General features: G+C 39.4%; 1 protein-coding gene across 3 annotated transcripts in view; it reads right to left on the reverse strand.

The window, feature by feature from the left end:
- KCMF1 (potassium channel modulatory factor 1) overlaps positions 1-23,858 on the reverse strand; it is a 70,784-nt gene that overhangs the window by 40,274 nt on the left and 6,652 nt on the right. Inside the window, exon 1 of one of the 3 annotated variants that reach the window (XM_020801391.3) lies at positions 11,637-11,789. The exons of the other annotated variants lie outside the window; for them this stretch is intronic. The gene's annotated coding sequence lies outside the window, so the exon portion shown is untranslated. Of the gene's footprint in view, positions 1-11,636; positions 11,790-23,858 lie in introns of those variants that run through there. 3 annotated transcript variants of the gene reach the window in all.

Genomic DNA, 23,858 nt, shown 5'->3' on the forward strand with positions numbered 1-23,858 from the left:
GAATAATGTGCAGGACACCCATTTCTTTCAGAACATCTCATAGTTTCTCATTATCAGCATAGACTGATCTGAAATTCTCCAATAGCTAGCAGATATTTGAAATATGATCTTGAATGTATCTTTCTTGTCAGAATTCAACTTAAAAATTAGACATTTCTTGCTCTATATAAAGTAAAAACCCTTGAGACTTTTGCATAGGAAATTGAAGCAATGATCCTATAGTTACTGCACTTGTTGGTACTGTATCTCCTTTCTTGGAAACTGGAATGCATATTGAATGTTTCCAATCTGTGGGACATTATTTTGTTTTTTATATTTGATGGCATATTCTTGTTAGTATTTTGAGAGATTCAGTTTCTGTGGCCTGAAATAGTTCTATGGGTATTCCATCGATCCTCCTAGGTCTTTATTTCCTCCCAGGTCTTTCAGAGTAGCTCTCACTTTACCTTCTAAAACTGTAGGCTCTTTGTCATAGAATTCCTCTCCAAAGGAGTTTGTCATCTGTTTTTACAGTGGTACCCAGAAGACGATTACGTTTTTTCGCTAGACGTTGACTTTTTATGATCGCTATAACGATTCACAAAATGGTTTTTCCTATGAGGGATTTCACTGGACAATGATTTGGTCCGTGCTTCGCAGGCCGTTTTTTTGCAAGATGATGATTTTTACAGCTGGTCGGTAGCTTTGCAAAATGGCTTCCCTATGGGAGATCTTCGCAAAAAGGGTGTTTTCGGGACCGATGCTTCACAAGACAGCAATTTAAACAGCTGATCGGCGCTTTGCAAAATGGCTACCCTATGGGCAATTTTCACTGGACGACAACTATTTCTCCCCATTGGAACACATTAAAGGGATTTCAATGCATTCCAATGGGGAAATGCTTTTCGCTAGACGATGTTTTCATAAGACAGCAATTTCAATGGAATGGATTAACATCGTTTAGCGAGGCACCCCTGTATTTTCGGTATAGGCTCAGTATACTTTCAGTCTCAGATCTTCTGGAAGAGATCTGTTTTTTCTCTTTGTTGTTCTGGTTGTTCTTTGCACTGATTATTGTAATAGTTCTCTTTGTTTCTACATAACAGTTGCAAAAAAAAACTGTATTCAGAATTCTGACCCTATTTCTGTCACCTTTTACTTTTGCTTCTCATCTGTCTTTTACAATATTACGTGTTTCTCCCATCATCCATGTTTTTCTTTGGCTAAATGGGCTGCTTCTCCTCTCAGGAGGCACATTGAGGAATCAAACTTCCAGCCTTTGGCTCTGCAGCCAGAAAACTAAACCACAGATCTACTCCTTACAGGAATTAAAGTTAACGGCAAAAAGGTTTTACTCAATTTAATTGTAGATTATTTTGCAGCCATTGTTTTTAGTATCAAAGTCAAAATTCTTCATGTTTTTGCAGGCCTGTTACAATTTAGTAAGCTTTAGGTCTTGAACTCAATAAAGGGAAATCCAAAATACTCTCTTTAAATATTACAGTATATATATGTACCAAGGGAGGGATACACAAATCACAAATGCCCCAGCTATGCTGTCTTTCTCTATAAAATAGAAGGGTATCAACTACTTGACTGTCTAAAATGATTCCTTCCAACTATAAACTGTTACTTCATCACATTAAGCAATTAATATTCATATGGAATAAGTTCAGGCTTCCATGGTTTGGACCTATGTTGGCTGCCAAAATGGCTCTTCTACCTAGATTTGCTTATATAGTACAGGCTATTCCCTTCACCCTGTCGATTTTTTATTTCTCTACTTGATAAAAGCATGTTACTATTTATCAATAAATCTAAAAGAAATACAATTTTGCTTTCCTCCTGTTACATCCTCAAACACCAAAAACAAGTGGACTGAAAACTCCTAATCTTCACCTTTACTGTGCAGCATATCAGCTGTGACAAACAATTAATGCATAATCCACAAGTAGATGCTTGGCTTTCTCTTGAAATATGCAGCCAAGATATAAATGATCAGAAGACTTCCCTTTTTCTAAAGTATTTCCTTAACAGCTATTCATATTTAATAACTTTTGAATTTGGAATATCTGGAAGAATCTAATCAAACCTTTCCCATTCTCACTGATTTCCTTTTTATTAATCTCACTTTTGAGACGGGGGACAGTTGTATTCTCAATTTATTTGTGGGAAGCTCTCCCATACCGGTGAATCAGTTCAAATCACAACCTGAATCTGTTAATTTTTCCAGGTTTCACTTTACCTCATTATCTAAAACAATGGTTCCCAACCCTGGGTTTCTCAGATGTTCCTAGACTGAATTCACCACAAACTGTGCTGGCTACAATTTATTGGAGTTATAGACCTAGAACATCTGGTGATCCAAGGTTGGGAACCACTGATTTAAGATAAAAGCTCAAATTGTTTGCCCAGTATCCTCTTTTTAAGTCATCGCAATATAATCTAAAAGTGACAGCCAGAGCCTCATTTCTAAAATTTATGCTGCCCTAATCAGCAATATGTGTATTAAAACAATGGGAAGCTAAAAAACTATGGGAACCAGAACCTGACTGCAAGATACTAGATAATTAACAAAATATCTAGGTAAGAAACTTATTGGCATCTGCCAATATTCTTGAATACAATTTCAAATTGTTGAATAACTGGCACAGATCCCTGTGAAAACTCAATCACATCAATAAATTGATACCTAAATGCTAGCACAAGCTCAAAAAGCTTGGCTTGTACCTTAGTATGTGGTGGGGATGTAATTTTATCTTGCTTTTCTGGCCAGCTATCTTTAATAAAGTGGAAAAAATATTTACAGTCAAGGTTCCCTTTAAGGTCCATGACTGCATGTTTGCGTTTCTCTGCCCCCCACCCCACAGTTTGCAACATCCTCCGCACACACACAGTGATCGTTTTTGGCCCTTTTCATTCCATTTGCAAAGGAACGATGCCTGGGGGTACGGAGTCACACAAGCGGAGGTGGAGCCACACCCAGTGGGGCTTAAAATTAGAAGGAACATTGTTCACAGTCTATTAATCCAACCACTTCCTTTGGTCCCCTATCCCAATTTCTGGATAACAAGCATAATTTGTATCACAAGGAGTTAATTGCTTTAATGTGTGTGCCTAGCTGGAAGTCTAGATTGCTCCCATTTGGAAAAATGACAGAATACTTCCTACAGATGGCTTGAGGTTCAGATTGTGGACTCTTGCTCTCATGGTGTAACTGATACAAAGCTTTAAAAATCTGCAAATTCATGATGTTTTACATTTATTAGTTATATTGAAAACAAGTTTCTATATAACTACAGTGGTGCCTCGCATAACGTTTTTAATTGGTTCCAAAAAAAAAAACCTTATGCGAAAAAAACTTTATGCGAAACACCATTTCCCATAGAGATGCATTGGAAACCGGTTAATCCGTTCCAATAGGCACGGATTGCCGTCCTTAAGCGAAAAAACCCATAGGAAACATCGTTAAACGATACAATGTATCCTCCATTGGAATGTATTGTAGCTGACTCAATAGGTTTCAATGGCTTTGCGAAGTCAATTTTTGCAAAATTAAGTGTGTCATAAAAGGGTCAAAAATGGTTTTAAATGCTTGGATTAGCTTCTGCACCCTCTAAAACGGATGCAAAAGTTAATTTGGCTTTGATCTGACTTTTCGTTAATTAATGGTGAATTTTTTTCCCCCAACTTTTGACAGCTGTCAAAATCTGACAGCTCCATTATTTCCTATGGGGGAAGAAAAAATTCACAAAAAATTAATGAAGACTCGGCAACTGTTCTAAATTCTTGGGTTCGTTAGAGGACCCCCTAAGTTGTGTGCAAACCTGATTTGGCTTTGATCTGAACTTTCGTTAATTTTTTGTAAATTGTTTTCTCCCCCATAGGAAAGCATGGAGCTGTCAGATTTTGACAGGTCCATTGGTTCCTATGGGCCAAAAAACAAAAATTCACAAAAAATTAACGAAACGTCAGATCAAAGCCAAATCAGGTTTGCACATGACTTAAGGGGTCCTCTAACGAATCCAAGCATTTAGAACCGTTTTGGACCCTTCTAAGACACTTTTTAAATTGAAAACAAAAAAAACGTTAAGCGAAGCAGGGGACCTAAAACCAAAAACGTTAAGCAAAGCATGGTCCCAAAAACGCTATGCGAAAATCGCCCATAGGGAAAAACGTTATACGAAGCACAATCTGCCTCTGAAAAAATAAACGTTAAGCGAAAAAAACGTTAAACGAAGCAAACGTTAAGCGAGGCACCACTGTATTCCCAGTTTCATGTTCCTCTATGAAATGAACTGCATGACCCAGGTTTAACATCTTTTTCCTCTTTAAGAAGTTGTTCTATGACAGTTTTCTTTACCATCTTACGCTAACTGTAAATTTTTTTCATACCTGAAACTTTTTGCTATTTTTTAAAAAGATAACAACTATGTTATCTACTATCATATCTGCTACATAATCTGAAGCAACTGATTCAAGTGACAAGAGCATCAGCACCAATACATTTTATAGATTTATACAAAACAAAATGAACCTCATGTTTTCCTTCACTGCCTACAGAATGTACTGTACAGCTTCTGGCTCAGTTAAGAAATGACAAAACATATCACTATCATTTGATACTTGACATTGAACAATATAATAAAATAACATAAAATCTAAGCCATTCTGTTTAGGCTCCGTAACATATTAGGTAGCATTATTTGATACGTATTATACAAAGTATCATTCCAACTTGGGTACAGAAGTCAAAGATAAAGATACTGACATAAGTTATCTTAATTCATTTATGCTGGAGTGAAAAATCATAGTAGGTAACTTTACATTTCAATGTATAAGGATGGTGAACAGAGATGGGAGTATTCCTATTTATACAAATACCCCCAATGCAGCTGAAGTTAATAAGGGTCCAGCCCCTGAGGCTGAACTGTCCATTCACACATCTGCTGCCAGCCCCACTCATCCTTCCAATCGCTCCTGAGTGGCGTTCTCTTCCCAGTCGACTAGCCACTCCTGGCAGAGGGAAGGAAGAAGAGTCTTCCTGCAAGGCTGCTGAGTGAATACCCCCATCTCTAATGGTGAAAAAATACTCTATGACTTATGGACTGACTTGGCTACTTTACCTACTTGTTCATTATGCTATAACATACTTTATTCAGCTTGCTGCCAGGTTAAAAAGACTTCAGAAACAGGCAACGGACCTTAGATGTTTAACAAAGGAGTTAACCTGAAAGCAGAGAGAGAATTCTAGCCTCAACCCCCAACCTGCTCTGTTTCTATTGGAAAAGATATATGGATTCTCTCCCTGCAAATGAAAGATCCTAAAAAATTAGGATTCTTGATCCCATGGAGGTGGGCAACATGCAGTCTCTTCTTCAAACTGCCCTTCACATCAAAACAGGGACAGAAATCATAGAAGTCTCTCTCTGTTCATGCTTTCATATTAACCCCTATCTGAATAGAGCTATTATCATTCAACTATCAGGAATCAAGTGACCTCAAGATCTACTGACTATAGTACTTGGTCATAAGACTGATATAAAAAAACAACAACTAAACTTTGTTTTTTTTAATGACAGCAAGAGTTTTAACTGCAGAAATCAAAAACTAATCAATTACCCTTGATCCATCATTGAATGAATCAATGAAACCAGACTTCTAAAATAAACATTTTGTTAGCTATAATCAAGTTTCAGTCCACAAATGAATTTGAAATAGTCTCAGTGGCAGAATACTAGGAGACAGAAAGCATCCACTTAACTTATCCAATTAAAGACATAAGAGTTCTATGCCAAAGTAAAATCACATTTACTTTTATAACTGTATATTTTTATGGAAAAGAGTGGTATACACTTTTTAATATTCAGTTACAAATAAAAACAGTCTGGGTAAGCAAAGCTCTATTATCTCCATCCAAAGAAAAATACCGTGCCAGAATTCTAGTACTAAGTCACAAATAAAGTAGGACGACTGAATTAGAGGGGATTTGGTGAATGAACTCCATAAATTCTACTGATTCCAAAGGCCTACTCTAGTTCTGTCTTACTACTGGATTTCAGTTTGTTTTTATAATTTATTCAATAGGGCACCTCACTAAGCGCTATCACAGACTGAAAGTATGCTGATGTGCCATAAATTCAATACACAACAGATGCCAATTTATCCAACATGGGATGAGGGAAAGTTCTAGTGCAGCAGCAGCAACAACAACAGGATTTGTAATGAGTGCAGACTTTGTCTCCTGTATTAAAGAGACGGGTGACTAGTGCATCAGCACTGTGAAATATCAGAAAGCTTCTAAGTAATAGTGCATATTTACATTACGAAGAAGATTCAGTCCTATGAATTCTGGTTGGAAAATGCAAATGTTTCTAGAAAAATAACATAAAGGTGCTGCAATTCTGTTTTAATGAAAATCAACAGGAAATCATACATTTCATTTATTGTATTTTATCTGTAGACAATGTAGAAGTAAAAACTAAGCATGGACATGAAATATTCCTAAACATGTTGATCAGAAAACCTAATAAGTTCAGTGGGATTCATTGGCCAGAATCATGCTGCACAACGTTATGTCACACAACTTGATGACACCCATCAGCCATGATCAATTCAGGGTAGTTAAAAATTTCCTGTTCTACCCCAACCCAACCCCCTGACCAGGTTCCAGATCTCTCTTTCATACTGTGCAATCCTTCCGGAGTCACAGAGCATGGACAGGAACTCTTTAATGCCTGAAAAACTCTGCCACCAGTCCCAGCAGGCTTTCTAGCAATGTCCTTGCCATGATCTGATATTGCTTAGGTTTAGACAATGGTGGCTTTTGATTGCTGCCAATTTGCAAAACAATCCCTAAGAGACTAACGGAATCTAGTGGATTACCAAGAACTCTTGGAGGCATTTTCTCATTGTGAAATGCAAAGAAGAAAACTAGGTGGCTGGCAAGATCACTCCCAAGCACATACTCTTGTTAAGCATGTTGGTGTACACCAAAGTAGAAGGAGATACAACAGATGGAAAACGCAGGTGGTATGCAGATTTTTTACCCCACAGGTCTGAATATAACAACATAATGTTGAATAACAATGGTCCCTGTGGTGGTGTTTTTCAGGTATTTCTCACTCATTCAGAGTTCCACTGCTCCCAAAGGCTTCCTAAGGATGACAGGGATCACTAGAACATTGGGGGGGGGAGCTATAAGAGACTTTTGTAAAATACAGTAGTAGTATTTTATACAGGTTACTATAGGCATATATGAATTTAAAACTAAAATCTTAAAGGAGAGAAGTGATAAATACTGTAAGAGACTTTGTGATGACAACTTCCTGGCAGCAACTGCCAGCAATGTCCAAATAACACAGAAAGCCTTCAACTTTTACAGGCTGAGCAATTCAGATTCAAAAGTGCCAAAGAGCTGGATGAGGGGTGTAAAGGATAGGTGAAGGGAAGTAGGCAGAGTAATAAAGCAGAAGTTCCAGAGAAACAGGAACCCTGGGAATATGAATGGTTTGAGATCCCAATGAGTGAATCCACATGGTAATTAGCTGCAATAGAAGGCTGCAGCTCTTTAGAATGTCATATGTTCGATTACACATATCTCATTCCACTGGACTGCCACCAGTGGGGTTTTCCCCAATATGCAGAGCAAGAAACCCACAGGCAGGACACAGATGCAACGCCACCTACTACAGTACAACTCTTGCTTCCCATATAAGAGCACACTGCCTCTATTACTAGAAGTAATATACAGTACAGCTATTATGACTAGTAGCCACCGATAACCAGCATTCTTCTGTTTCCCTTTTAAAGCTGTGAAACTGGTAGCCATCCACTACATCTTTGGATACTTTTAGCTACATGCTACAAAAAGATAATTTTCTGCTGTGAATCTTCCACTATTAGATCATGGGTCCTCAACCCCCTATCTGCTGCCCGGTGCCGGCCTGTGGTCTGGGCCATGGAGACAGATCTCCCACCCACCCCCACATGCACTCCCCCACACACAGCCCCTTCTTGAATGTGCGCAAGTGTGCGTACGCTACCACCCCTTTGCACATGCGTGCATGTCCAAGCACCCCCGAGCACCTCTGCCCTTTGCGCACGTGAGCGCACTCCATGCCCCTTCCACATGCGCGTGAGAGTGCTCCGCCCCACACACAGACTCCGTTCTCCCCCAACCGGTCTGCGGTGACAAAAAGGTTGGGGACCACTGATTTAGATGATTCTTGTGTTTTAAAGAGGGGTCTTTTCACAACGTCATCATTTATGTTACATTCCTCTATGATACCCACTTGGCCATAATTCTCTGCATTTTTTTCCAGTAAAAGTCTCAAGCATGACATCCTGCCTCTCACATGCGCAGCTTCACCCCTGTGGCCACACGTGAATCCACCCCCTGAATGCTGGGTTCTGTCGCAACCATAACCTCATATGATCACTGCGCGGAGAAGAGAGCTGTGTGGAGGGAAGCGAAGTCGTGAGCATGCGTGCACCCAGCTTAGCAGAACCTTGGCTGCAGCCATTGGCCTTTTTTCTTTCACTTTTCTGAAGTACTTCTTGGTCTACACTTTCTTTAGCTTTTATTTTATCAAGGCATTAGATACCCTTGTTCCTTATTTTCCCTATACTGAGAAGATACACAGTGACTGAACACATTATTATTGGGTTCAATATCATGATTTCAAACCACTTTTTATAATGAAAATATCATTCTATGTCAGATAAGTAAGAATAAAAAACATTTAGCATGGAATTTTCAATACAGGACACAAATAATCCATCTAATCACATTAACTAATATATAAAGCCACCTTTCTTTTTAAAATAAACAATACTGAATTTTTTTGTAGTAGTGTATAAATGTTTTCATTGACACCGTACATGAAGTTATCCTGGGTTTCAAATAACAATGGAAGGCAAGATGATGCTACCGCAGGGAATTTCCAAACAGCTTCAGTGTTAGAAAGTTTTGCTTCAAGAAGCAGAATTGAGTCAAATGTTGAAGGTGTAAGACATATATGCTGTATATAATACCATATCCCATTTCTAAATGCCAAATATGGAAAACCACTCATTCTAATTTATTCCACATTTGAGCATACTAATGGTTCATCTTGTCAATCAACCTCAACACTGCTTCACCCAGACACTGTTTATAAACAGTAATCATACAATCATCATATTCTTACCAACTCCCACAATCCAGTTGTAACATCCAAGCTATAGCATTTTCAAAAAAGAGCTGTCAACCTAACCGTATAATAATGGCATTCTTAAACATTCTAAACAATGGAGAAAACACTGAGTTCAGAATCCACTCTGAGATGTTGCCAGATCCCAAACCCTAAAGATTGGGATACCCTATTATTTCCATCTGTACAGACTGTTTCCACACCTTGGATTTTCCTTCCATTTTGTGTAAAGCTGAATTCTTATTTACTTATTGCATTTATATCCCGCCCATGTAGTGACAAAGCGCTACTCTGGACAGCTAAGAGCAATAAAAAGAAATAAGAACCCATCCACCAGCAAATGCACTCAATTAAAAGAACATCAAAAAGGATTTTTTTTCTAGCACGTAACTTTACCACTATTCAAACCAAATATTTTGAACAAAAGATGCATACACTGTGTCTTCCCTCATAAGATGAGCTGATATGTTTATACAAATAAATTAATGTCTGTCTTCACATCTTCAGTGTAACATGTTGGCAATCTCCAAGAATAACACTTTAAAGAACTATGGCTCCATCTAATTCCCAACCTCATATAACTAATTTTTTTTAACTTGGTCGCATGCCTTTCAGAATGTTTACACTTTTATCCCATCCCTCCTGCAAAAACGTCAAGACGACATATATACTTCCCTCTCCCTTGTCATCACAAGAACTTTTTAGATATAGATTAGACTGAGACACAAATCTGTCATTCACAAAGAGTGAGAATTCCAAAGAGCCCTAATTTCTTATACATGAGCAGCATGTTAGTGCATTTTGCCTAATCACTCCTGCTTGCCTACTCCCAACAGCAGGCTTAACAAGCCAGGAAGTCATCAAAAGCAATAGTTTTATGGTATGCCTGAGCTCACTCCAGGCTTACTAAGAACTGGCAACCAACTACTAACTTTGGCTTCAGATTCTAGAATGTTACAGAAATGACAATGCAAAGTCCTGGTCTGGATCGAATATTAAATGTTTCCCTGGCAGTTGAGTTTCTGGCTTATTTCGCCACTGCTGTTTGTTCAAGAGTTACCATGCAGGATCAATGTGAAGCATGCTAAGCAATTCCCTGTGAGTGTTAAATCAAGATTCTCTACCATTCTGGCTTATCATCATTACATGCAAATATGTAAGTCGTTAGCTCAAGGTCATTAGCCAGCAAGCTTAGTGGCTCAGCATGGATTACAAGCAGGACTTTCCAAGTTTACATATATCACATATATCCAAAATGTTTTAGCTCTACAGGATAGCATTTTCATAATATATTACAAAAAGCTCATCCAAATGTACATTGCTCAGAAATGTTTTGAAGGAGGTGAATGGGCCAAGTTAAAAAATTACATCCTCACTGGGACTAAGCATTTACTTCCAGTGCTTTGTTTCTAGTTCTGTGCCATTTTAGGACCACTTAGGGCTGGGGGTGGAGTGAGGAAAAAATATATGGTATTGGAAGTACTGTAAGACTGAACACAGCAAGGACTGCTCTGAAATCCTGACCTAATTCCTTCACGTCTATATACAAGCATTCATACCCTGGGAAACCCTGCGTCGGCAGGGGGAACCTCTGAGAGGCCTCTGGCAGTGGCAATGGTGGCAGCGAGCGACCCCCCCCAAGAGGCCTCGGGCAGCAGCAATGGCGGGGACAGGAGACCCCTGGAAGGCTTCAGAAAGGTAAATTTAATTTTTATTAATTTTTTTGTGGGAGGGGTTCTTGGGCCCGGTACAGATTAAACCGTTTTCAATGCATTTCTAGGGGAAATGCATTTTCAACTTGAGGACTTTTCGCCCTACGGACCCAGTTCAAATATGGATTAATTCTGTAGGTCGAGACTCCACTGTACCTTCAGCGCATCACCCAGCCATCATTATAATCTGTGTACTAATATAAAACTACTTAAGTATTAAGTCAGCTAACTGCAATTCAATAAATGGTGTCTGCTGTAAGTAAAATACTGGTCAATCCCCTTTTGAAAAAGTGATTTCACCATCACTAGAATTAATATTTACCATGACTAGGGCTCACTAGGCCATCCTCTTTGTTGCTCCATGAAAGCATGGTTAAAAGGGATATTGGTTAGATTTAACCAAATTATTGTCTCTGCCAGCTGAATATGCAAGGGGGAGAGATGAAACCTGTATTTCCATTGCCAGACATTGAATTCTGACTGAGATGTCTATCAATGTTACATTTGTTATGGCCTATAGCAATACAGGAAGCTTATATCAGAAATGAGAAAACTGAAAATTGAAAAACTGGAAGGATTAAACGCTGGATAGAATATAACTTTGCGCAAAATAAAAAACAATTCTGTATTAGCAATTTTTATACTTACATAAATAAAAAGAACTTAGACCAAATGGAGTCTCTATATTTTGCATATAAAGCATAGAATTAGTTTTTAATTAATGTAATTATTTATTACATTTACCCCCTACCTTTTCACTAGACACTGTCTTCTGAGTGGTTTACAGACATTTTAAAGGAATAAAAATAGATAAAACCACATTTAGTTGGAAGTTGCAGGAAGAGAGTCTAAGTCATTCAGTGTCAGTGTGTGTTTGGACGGATTTCATGATGATGTTTCTTCTTCAATTTCTGCTACTAAAATCATTTGGTTACTGTCAGATAAAGTGACTTTTTGATATTATTGCAGTGAATTTTGTAACAATACATTTTAGCTGAGCCTCAAAATGGATCTCTGACTGAATATGAAAAGTAAAAGTACTAATGCTGTAATGAGGATGCATCCTTTTCAAAGCAAAATGAAGCTTCTTCCAATCATCTTAAAAAGTGTCACTGTTATAGCAAGGGATATCTGTTGATGAGACCCTTCAAGAGAAACTTTAAATAATTATTTGATGCACTTTACAGTTTTAAATCTTGGGTTACATCTTGGTGGACCATGACAACAAAAAATATTTTAAAAGGGTTCGTGGTAAAGAAAAAGTTATGAACTGCTGTCCTAGTGTATTTCCTAGCCTGGCCGGAGTCACTGAAAAGGCCCTTTCTCACATCCTTACCAAATGAGCCTCTGAGGGCAGCAGAACTGAGAGAAAGGCCATCCCAGAAGATCATAAAAGCAGGGAGGCTCATAAAGGATGAGATGATCCTTCAAATAGCCTTCAGAACCTTGATTCTAAGTGAAGTACAGCAGCACTCGAAGACAACATGGCTGAACGGCTCAGAGACAGTATGAAACTGAACTCAGTATTTCGATTTTTAAAAACTAGCTTAAGCTGTGAGTCTATTTAGCGGCTACTAAGCAGCAGCATTCATTTTCCAGAAGCCAGTTCAATAAGGATGCAATTCTTTAGCAGCTCTTTCAAATTACTATATCCCTAAGCATCTACATGCACTGATTTTCACCCCATGTATAAAATCTACATATAAAAATCCCAGTGTGCTACAGCTACACATTATATAACTAAAATAATTATTTACAGATATAGTATTCATAAACAGAAATCTCAAGCAGCTCTGAGATTAGTTGTTTCTAAATTGCAGAGGGACCTTAAAAAGCATGGAATGATGACAGACTTATTACAGAAAGGACAAAAAGAATTCAAGGAACAGAGTAGTAGTAGTAGTAGAACAACAACAACAACAACAATAACAACAACAACAATATACAGCAAGGTTTTTAAAGTAAAATAGTATCAAAAACATTAAAAAGGCAGAAATAATTCCAAACAAATAGAATAAGAAGAAACAACTTGCTTGATAAGCCCAACAGGAAACCCAAGTGGAATATGAAAGAAGTATCAACAGATAGCCCAATGTAAAATCAGATACAGTGGTGCCTCGCATTACTATCGCTTCGTTTAACGACTAAATCGCATTACGATGTTTCCTATGGGGGAATTTTGCTTTGTGATGATCGGTTCCCTGTTTCAGGAACTGATTCTTCGCAAAACGACGATATTCCAACAGCTGATCGGCGGTTTCAAAATGGCCGCCGGGTAAATAAAATTGCTCCCCGCTGTGTTTAGGGACGGATTCCTCGCAAGACAGGCAGCGAAAATGGCCGCCCTATGGAGGATCTTCGATGGACGGTGAGTTTTAAGCCCATCGGAACACATTAAACGGGTTTTAATGTGTTTCTATGGGCTTTTAAATTTCGCTTTACGATGTTTTCGTTCTACAGCGATTTCGCTGGAACAAATTAACATCATAATGCAAGGCACCACTGTATATCTTCTTTTTTAAAAAGAAAGATTGCCAAGTAACAGGCAAGACTAGTTTCGATAATTTTTAAAAACACAATTTTAAAATAATAATTATCTTTATAGTACTGTATAGCAATTCTTCCCACAGACCTCTATTCCAGTATTGGGGAGGAGAAGGAAGAAGTCCAACCTCTCTATTTGATTCTAGTTAGTACATGTCTCTGAGATACTTCAAACTAGGATCTGGACTGTACAGCGGTGCCTAGACTTACATACGCCTCTACTTATGACCATTTTGACTTAGAACCAGCTCCAGTCGCAAAATTTTGCTTTGACTTGCAGCCGGAGCTTCCACTTACAAACCCAAAAGGCAGGGGGAAAGGGCGGAAAGCATGCACTTTCAGCGGCCTCTTTCTTGCCCAGCTGGTCAGTACCTCCCTCGGTCCCTCACTTGCCACCACAAAGGAGCCAATTCACTTTCACCCTACCGCCCGCCCACCCTCTTTGCGTCTTTACTTGCTGTTTGTCTCTAGCCTAGGAAAGGGACAGAGCAAGACCAGGCGGGTAAGCAGGGGAGAGAAAGTTTCTTTTCCCTGCATCACCTTTCCAACAAAGTGACTGGCACACTGACGAGAGCGGGGCGAGTAGGGTGGCAGCCCAGCGCTGGGAGGCTGAGTCTGGCCTGGGGCTGCGGCGGCCACTTGCCATGGCTTTGCCCTTCGCCATGGCCGGCTCGCCACCGCCACCTCAGTTGCAGCTGGGGAGTGAGTGCGATGGAAGGAGGCTTCGGACTGCCTCGTAAGGTAAGGTGCTGCTCTTTGCTTTTTAAAAACTGTTCTGGGTGGGGTTTGCAGGATGGATTTGAGCTGGAGGGAGTTGTTTTTTATGCTCTGTTGTTTCTGCACTATATTGGGGTTTTTCTGGAGTTTTTTTTTTTGTTTTGTTTTGTTTTTTTGTTTTTTGCAGTCCCAGCGTGGGACTTGTTCCAATGTTTATTTTTGGGTTTGGTTTTTTAAAAGCTCCAGCGCCTTCGGGGCTTGCTCTATTTATTTGGGGGAGGGCTGCAGCCCCAGCGCGTTCCTATGGGGCTTGCTGTGTCTTATTATTTTATTTTGGGGGGTATTTTGGGGGGGCCTGGAACGGATTAATCGTGTTCCCGTGCATTCCTATGGGAAATGGTGCTTTAACTTACGACCATTTCAAGTTACGTCCATCTTCTGGAACGGTTTATGGTCGTAAGTCGAAGCACCACTGTATACACTAGTTTTAGCCTTCTGCAACCCAGCTCCCTCCAAATGTTTTAGCCTCTGTCATCAGTCCAGCTAGCATGCCCAATGGTCAGCAATCATGGACAACCACAGGATGGGTATGGTTGAATTACATGGACAGATGCATGGGACAAAGAAAAAGACTGGACACAAATCCTATCATATGTACTTATTTCCCCAAAATGCATTTGGACAGCCACTGTAAACAAACAAAATGTTTGTACAGATGAAATGTGACATAATATCACAAGGCAATTCTTACATTTAGTCTTGACTTCCAAAGCTTCTATATTTTTGCACTAAATCTGAAAAAGGCCCAGTTACCTATAAACAATGGTATTAGTAAAATACATATACAAACTAGAGATGGGGGTATTTGAATAGGAATACCCTACACAGATGGATGTAATGCATCCGCTGCCACCACTGGCTCCGCTCTCCCTTCAAACAGCTTTAGAACTCACAGCTGACTACCAACTTCTGGCAGAAGGAGGGAAGATGAGTCTCCCTGCCAGGCCCTTAACAGTCAACATATATTTTTGACTCATTCATGGACTTACCGTATTTTTCCATGTACAAAATGATACTTTTTCCATAAATAATTATACAAAAAATTTAGGGTTGTTTTATACACAAAGTTTTCCCTGCCTTTTGCGAAGCCACGGGGCTTAGCAAAAAGGAAGGAAAGACTCCCTTCAGGGAAAGCAGCCGTGAAAGGGCTGGACGCTCGCACCCCTTTGATCCTCAAGCCCTTTCACGGCTGCTTCAGGATCAAAGGGGTATGATCGTGCAGCCCTTTCACGGCTATGTTACCCACTTCCTAAGCCCCTCGGGGATGAAATTTTCTAATTTGAGGGTTAGAAAAGGGAGGGGGTTGTCTCATATATTGCATCATCTAATAAATGGAAAAATACAGTAATCCCTGGTTAGTAACATATCGCATTAGGAGTTAATAGGTACAATATTGGAAGGCATCAGTGTCCACTATAAAGGCAGACTGAGCACTCTATTGTTGTTTAGTCGTTAAGTTGTATCTGACTCTTCGTGACCCCATGGACCAGAGCACACCAGGCCCTCCTGCCTTCCACTGCCTCCCAGAGTTGGGTCAAATTCATCTTGGTACCTTCGATGACACTGTCCAACCATCTCATCCTCTGTCGTCCCCTTCTCATCTTGCCCTCACATTTTCCCAATATCAGAGTCTTTTCCAGGGAGTCTTCTCTTCTCATGAGATGGCCAAAGTATTGGAGCCTCAGCTTCAGGATCTGCCCTTCCAGTGAGCGCTCAGGCTTGATTTCCTTCAAAATGGATAGGTTTGTTGTTTTTGCAGTCCAGGGGACTCTCAAGAGTTTCCTCCAGCACCACAATTCAAAAGCATCAATTCTTCGCCGGTCAGCCTTCTTTATGATCTAGCTTTCACTTCCATACAACACTACTGGAAAAACCATAGCTTTGACTATATGGACCTTTGTCAGCAAGGTGATGTCTCTGCTTTTTAAGATGCTGTCTAGGTTTGTCATTGCTTTCCTCCCAAGAACCGGGTGTCTTAATTTCGTGAGCACTCTATTACTGAATATTTACAAGCCTTGAATTAAATCTCACATCTACTAGCAAAAACTGAAATGAAAAATAAAATAGCCTGCATTTCATATTTTTCTGAAGATTCCACCAAATAGGGTGGATAAAAATCAATGATTTTTTTAAAAAATCAAACTGATTTTTTATTTAAATTGTCAAAATATCTTATTTTTAATTTAAATTGTAATTTAAATCAATTTAAATCAAATCCACCCAGCTAAAATATAATTAAATTTACAGCAGGCCATTGAAACCATAAATATCACCTTTATTTCAAAAACCATGAAAACTAGAACACAACTGTTATAGGAGGCTGCCACCAGCAAACAGTAAAACAGTGATAGCGACCTGATTTAATGAAACTTTATAAACTGCAAGGAACAAATTAAGGATTAGTAATTCATAATACTACACACTTAAGTACAGTGGTGCCTCTGAGTGATTTAATCGCTAAGCGATTTTAAAAAGCCCATAGGAACGTATTAAAACACGTTTAATATGTTCCTATGGGCTTAGAAACCAACCTTAAGCAAAATTCCTCCATATTGGCGGCCATTTTGGATGCCTCTAAAGCAAGGCAAAACAGCGGCTGCCATTTTGGAACTGCCGATCAGCTGTGCGAAAATGGGGGCTTTGCAATAATCGCGGGGAAGCGATCACCGCAAAGCCCCCATTTTCGGCCAGCTGATTGGCAGGGCTTTGCGATGATCGCTTCCCCGCGATCATCCCAAAGCCCTGCCGATCAGCTGTGCTTCGTCTCTCTCTCTCTAACCCCTCGCAGCTCCAGCCACAACAGGGAGACTGAGGCACCGCCGCAGCCACCCTGGCCGAGAATGACCCACCCTCTGCACCAACCTTAAGCCCGGGCTTAAGATTGCTGCAGGTGCAGAGGGTCTTTCTCGGCCAGGGTGGCGCAGCGGTTCCTCAGTCTCCCTGCCGAGGCTGGAGCTGCGAAGGGTGGAGAGAGAGAGAGAGAGAGAGAGAGAGAAAGCACAGCTGATCGGTGGGTGAAGCGATCATCCCAAAGCCCCGCCGATCAGCTGTGCTTCGTCTCTCTCTCTCTCTCTCTCTCTCTCTCTCTCTCTCTCTCTCTCTCTCTCTCCACCCCTCGCAACTCCAGCCTCCGCAGGGAGACTGAGGTGCCGCCGCCGCCACCCTGGCCGCAGAGGGTCTTTCTCAAAAATGGGGGCTTTGCGATGATCGCCTCCCAGCGATCATCGCAAAGCGATTTCATCGTAAAATGGAGCAATCGCTATGTGAGGCACCACTGTATATGGTATAGTTCAACATTTCAGTTCCTCTGCTCTGAATAAAAAACAAAATTGTGGTACCTATTCAAAGGATACGCATGTTCTTCAAAATGCCATGCATTTTAAATTTTTTAGCCCAAACCTATCCCTTTTAAATACCATTTACTAATATATTGAATACATGTGATAAAATGGCTTTATGAAGTGACCAGATTAATTCTGAGCAGAAATATGGGTACATTTAAACTCTCAGTATCTCAGCTTTTGGGTACACATGCAGGAATGGGTCTCTTTGTACAAAAAAAGTCTTTAAAACAAGCCAGGATATTAAATCACAGTCTGATGTTGGGTTTACTATCCTGTCCTGTTCTGAAATTGGCTCCAGGATCAAATGAAACTGGAAATTATAAATAATGAGCAACGTCCAGTCATGGCTAATATTATGAATACAGTGGTGCCCCGCATAGCGAGGTTAATCCGTTCCGGATTAACCCTCGCTATGTGAAATTGTCGCTAAACGGGTAGGGGAAATGTATTGAAACGCATTAAACAATACCTTTCTTACTTACCCGTTCAGCGAGGATTCCAATTGCCGGCAGGCATTTTCGCGCCTTCGCTAAGCGAGGGCAGGGCGCGAAAACGGCTGCCGGCAGCCATTTCCGGGCTTCCGCCGGCCATTTTGGAACCGCCGATCAGCTGTTCGGCGGCTCCAAAATGGCCGCCACAATACCCGATCTTCGCAATGCGGGTTTTCCCCATTGCGACGATCGGGTATGTTTCCGTATAGCGATCCCGAAAAAGGGATCGCTATACGGAAACATCGCTATACGGTGCACTCGTTAAGCGAGACACCACTGTAATTTAAGAGGATGTCCAGGAACTTCCAAAATTTTATTATAAATATAAAAGCTCAAAAATTATTTGAGAGTTTGAAAATCCAGCAGACAGATCTGTTCTCATCTCCACATGTTCCTTTTAACAATTACATATCTCTGCAGACATAAACCCAGTTGGAAAAATTGCATATTTTTCTGATAGTATCTACTAGACTGACTGTAAGGATAGACAGAAAGTTTGCCTAAATAATCTACACAGAACCCTATGGAACCTCATCAAACTGATGTACCATTCGCTAATCACACAGAACAAAATTTATAATCCCTATCTTATAATGAGATCTTTTGAGCAGCAACACATTTTAAATTAAAACTATCATCACGTATGTGCTACATGCTGTCAAAAACAGCATGTTCTGAGTTGACAGCAAGTGAGACATGAGTGGTTTTACTACCATTTTACTACAATATAAGGAGTAGTTTTACCATTCGTTTCCGCATTTATCTCAAGGTGTTAATGCGTACATATACAGCCCTAAACAGTTTAGGACCTCGATACCCGACAGTGTGCCTGCTCCCATCTAGATCTACTCATATCACTAGATCTAGCCAGGCTGGATGGCCGAGGGGCTTGACCCCGAGAGGCCCAGAAGGAGAGAACTAGAAACCGGGCCTACTCAGCAGTGGCCCCTTGCCTCTGGAACACCCTGACCCTGGAGATTCACCTGGCACCCTCACTGGGAGTTTTTAAAAACAAGCTGAAGACTTGGTTATTCAGGCAGGCCTTCCCCCCTCCATTTCTTAATTCCCTATGTCTTATCATCTTGATCTTTGCTTATCTCTATGTTGTCTGGTATTGTTTATTTTAAATTTTGTTTTATATTTGAAATGTAAACCACCCAGAGTAGATTCATCGAATCTAGATGGGTGGGGTAAAAGCCGGGGGGGGGATAAATAAATACTAGTTCCACATACCTGCCACAGTTATTCCACAACTGAACAGGGATTCAAACCTTGTCTCCCGAGTTCTAATCCTCTATTACCACACTGGGCATTTTAATTTTTAAAAAAGTTAAGCCATTTATTTTTATGCACTTCATTAAAACAAATGGTTCAACTGAAATGAAATCAAACATATTACAGATACATATGAGCAATGTTAAAGAACACATCAAGATCACAAAGAAAATTAAGACATCATGCTAATAACTGCAAAGACTATAGTAATCAGTACTGTATCAATAAAAATGTAATATTGTAATAAAAATGTTAAAATGCTTTAAAATCTCAGGAGAACTGTTTCTGTTCAGTACTGAAAAATAAAATTAATATAAAATCCAGATAGGTCCCTGTGGGGAGAACATCCCATAACGAAAGACAACCATCAAGAAAGCACTCTCCTGTTTTTATTGTTTGTAAAAATTCTTACTTGGCTGTAAGAATAAACCACAGTTCCAATTTTAAATCAAATGCCAGCACATGTCAGGCAGCAAAAGATGTAGGGAAAAAAGACATACAGAATGGGATGGACTGGAAGTAACATTTTTCATGAAACTCTGAAATTTTTAGACTTTATACTGATGAAGGATGTGCACTTTTCAGGATGAAACCAACTACCTTTTCCAGTCTGGTTATTGGTATATTTTCCAGATAGAAACTTCACTGACCACCCTATTAGATGACTTGTATCAGGAGACAGATGGGGGTTGTAACCTTATTATCTCCGCAGACTTTTCAGCTATGTTTGAAATAAGTGACATCAATAACCATGCAAGACATAGGTGACCTAAATTAAAATAGTGAGCTTGAGTGAAAACTCTAGTTCTAATCTATATACAAGGTACGGGATTCTTGAAATTCATGGACTACAACCCTCAGAAATGTGTAGGAATTCACCCAGAGAGAAAGACTCCTGTGGAGAACCTAATGGGCAGAGACTACGGTACTCATAATCCTTTCCAACTACAGTACAGTGGTGCCCCGCATGATGATGATAATCCGTTCCGTTAAAATCGCTGTACAGCGAAATCGTCATCATGCGAAAAAATCCATTGGAATGCATTGAAACCAGTTAATGTGTTCCAATGGGGGAAATACCTGATCTTCCTGCGAAGATCCTCCATAGGGCGGCCATTTTGCAATCAATGTCTTGTGAAAATCGGTCCGGAAAACAGTGGGGAGCCATTTTGCGAACCTCCGATCAGCTTTTTAAAATCGTCATCTTGCGAACAATTGGTTTGCGAAGCACAGACCTAATCGGCGTTAAATGAAAATCCCCCATAGGTAACATTTTGCAATCGCTATAGCGATCGCAAAAAGTCATCGTCAAGCGATTTCGACGTCATGCGGGGTAAGCGTCTAGCGGGGCACCACTGTATATTGATAACAGCAGTGCAGTAACAATCAGTCAAAGCACTGGTCACACAAACATCAACAATCAAATGGCTGCTCTGAGGTAGACTGGCCACAGGGCGGATCTGATTCAAATCAAATTGATTTAAACCACAATTTAAATCAAAAAGTCAGATTTTTAGACAAATTAAAATTTAAAAATATTTTTATTTAAATCAATTTGATTTTTAAAAACCAATTATTTTTAACTATCCTGCGTGTATATAAATCTGTAGCCTTACTATTATGCTCCCTAAATACGAGGAAGTAGATTGTAACTCACTAAAGTCGAGAATGAAATGCATCTGTTAGTCTTAAAGGTGCCACAGATCTTTTGTTTTTACATTTGCTATACGCCAACATGAATCTGACCCAACTCCGGAAGACATTGGAAGACAGGAGGGCCTGGCATGCTCTGGTTCATGTGGTCACGAAGTGTTGGACACGACTAAACAACAACATACATCAATCACAATTTTTATTTTGTTTTGATTTGTTCTTCGGTCCGAAGGTGAATTCATAATATGACCGCAGTTTCAATCATTGTAGATACAGTGGGGTCTCTACTTAAGAACTTAATCCGTATTGGAAGGTGGTTCTCAAGTTGAAAAGTTCTTATGTTGAATCTGCATTTCCCATAGGAATGCATTGAAAACCATTTAATCCGTATCTGCTCTTTTCCGTCCATAGAAACTACAGTGGAACCTCTACTTCAGAACTTAATCCGTTTTGGAATGGAGTTCTTAAGTTGAAACGTTCTTAAGTTGAAGCAAAATTTCCCATAGGAATGGACTGAAAACCAATTAATCTGTTCTGGCTGTTTTTTTGTTATGTAGAGGTGCGTTCGTACATTGAAGCATTAGTTCCCATAGGAACTAATGCAAAGCTGGTTAATACGTACTTTACCACTAGGGGGAAAAAATTTTTTAAACCTAAGATGACCTAAGGTTAAAAAAAAGAGCAGGAAAGGTTTTTTTCCTGTTCTTATCTTGGATTTCTGTTCTCAAGTAGAAGCAAAATTTAGCAAATGGAGCTGTTCTTAAGTTGGATTGTTCTTAAGTAGGGACATTCTTAAGTAGAGACCCCACTGTACTGTGGTTTTATTTTTCTCTATTTACAAATCAACTTGTCATACATGTACACATTCTTGCCTGTGATAGTCACCTTAAAAAAATTAAATCTCACCATAGGTACAACACAGCTAATGTGAATCTTCAGAGGTCTGAATCCAATCAGTTTTCTCAATTAGAGTAAATCCACTTGTGTTGATTCCAATATTTAGCAACTGAGTCAATGAACCTATTAACTTGGGACAAACAACTGAATTTATGTCTTCCTTTTTGCTCCTGTCTTTTGCTCAAGAATCTAAGAATAATTTTGCTGGCTAAATCAATATTGAAACTATAAAGTTTCCCTCTCATTTTATTGATATCCATTCATTTTATCTAAGGAATGTTACAAAATAATTGTGCGTATTAATCAGCAACCAACAGTTTGTACAGTATTAAAAGAACTGAGGACTGGAACACTTTCCACCTACAGCACCAAATCACTGCTCCTCCCCTTGGCCAGAAACCCATGGGGTCTTGCATGGACCAATTTTGTCTCTCATGGTATTCAACACACATATAAAATGATTAGATAAAATCATCCAGGAGCTGAACCACAGAGTCAACACATAGACAATATTAGGTTATATCCTTCATTTTCATCAGAGAGTTCGGTGAGACAAAACAAGGTGAAACTTAATTCTGCCAAAATAGAAAACCTTGGCAAGAAAAGTATCTGAATTGGGATCAGATATATATCCTGTCTTGAGCAAGGCTACACTCCGTCTGAAAGCTCAGGTTTGTACTTTGAAGATATTCTTCAGACTCTCCTAATAAATGCACAAGTGGCATCAGTTATGAAACGTACCTTTTTCCAGCTTCAAATGGTTCACCAATTCTATTTCTCACAAATGTGTGACACAGTCATTTGTGCCTAATTACCTCATATTAGACTAATGTGAAATACTTTACATGGGACTGTCCACTGGAAAAAAATCCAAAAACTGTATTCAGCACAAATTACAGCCATTCAGTTGCTGCTAGGAGCTTTTCTTTTAACCACATTGAACCTATTTTAGCTGAGTTGCCCTAGCTGCCAGTTTGTTTCCTTGCTCAATTTTAACATTTAAAACCTTAAATGGTTTTGGAATCTGATTCTGACAAAATCTCTTATCAAAGACTTTTAAGTAGGCCAAACAATTAATGAATATAGGAATGGGTCCTCTTTCAGCTCAGTAGGTAGTTAAGGAAAACTGAAACTACATGGTAGAACTAAATGAAAAGTTTTTCCAACAGATGAGGGCAAACAGAGGAGATCTGCAAGGTTCCACACTTGGGTTTTTGCTATTATATTTATCTAATAATTTATATGGGTTTTAATTATAATTTAGGACATACTTTAGAGAGTCAGGTTTATAATAACCCCAAATTACTGAGAAAATGTCTTTAGAGCCTGAAGAACTCTAACAGTTTCTCCAAAGACTGTGATAGATAGCAGAATGGCAGGTGAGATACAATTTAAATGTAAAATGATATAAATCATGATAAAGACCATACCTTTACATATATATACTGCGCTAGTCTAAATTAGCTAAAATTAACCAGCAATAAGATCTCAGAATTTTGGTCAAAACTCATTTTAAAAAGTTAACACAGTTTATGTGACACCATTTTAAAAGAAATAAAAGACAAGTCCAATGTTAAGATTTCTAGAAAATATGCTAAAATAAACTGGCCAGTTTCATTTAAGGTGTAAATAAAAGGAAATCAGAGGTTCAACCTCATTAAATGCAAGTTCAACATCTGTGTATCAACAAGAATCTACACAGAATACAATAGCTTTATCATCTCCCCTTCTTCAGTCCATGAACACAGAAGCTCAGCACATTTTACTGGGAAGGAGAGACCTGTGCATACCTTCCACATCTCATTTTGAAAAAGAAAACTACCTGGCCACCCCAGTGAATGCTGTGTGCTAAGAGACAGAGGGAAACTAGCCAATCCTCCTGGACCTCACAGGACTTTTTAAATATCTTCTGGAATGCTTTGAAGAGCTGAGGTTGGGGGCAACATACTAAAGAAGCTCTATTCATTCCCGGTGTGTCAAACCTGTAATGTG

Source organism: Pogona vitticeps, chromosome 2 (genome assembly GCF_051106095.1).
Source record: "Pogona vitticeps strain Pit_001003342236 chromosome 2, PviZW2.1, whole genome shotgun sequence".
In the NCBI taxonomy this organism is placed as follows: Eukaryota; Metazoa; Chordata; class Lepidosauria; order Squamata; family Agamidae; genus Pogona; species Pogona vitticeps.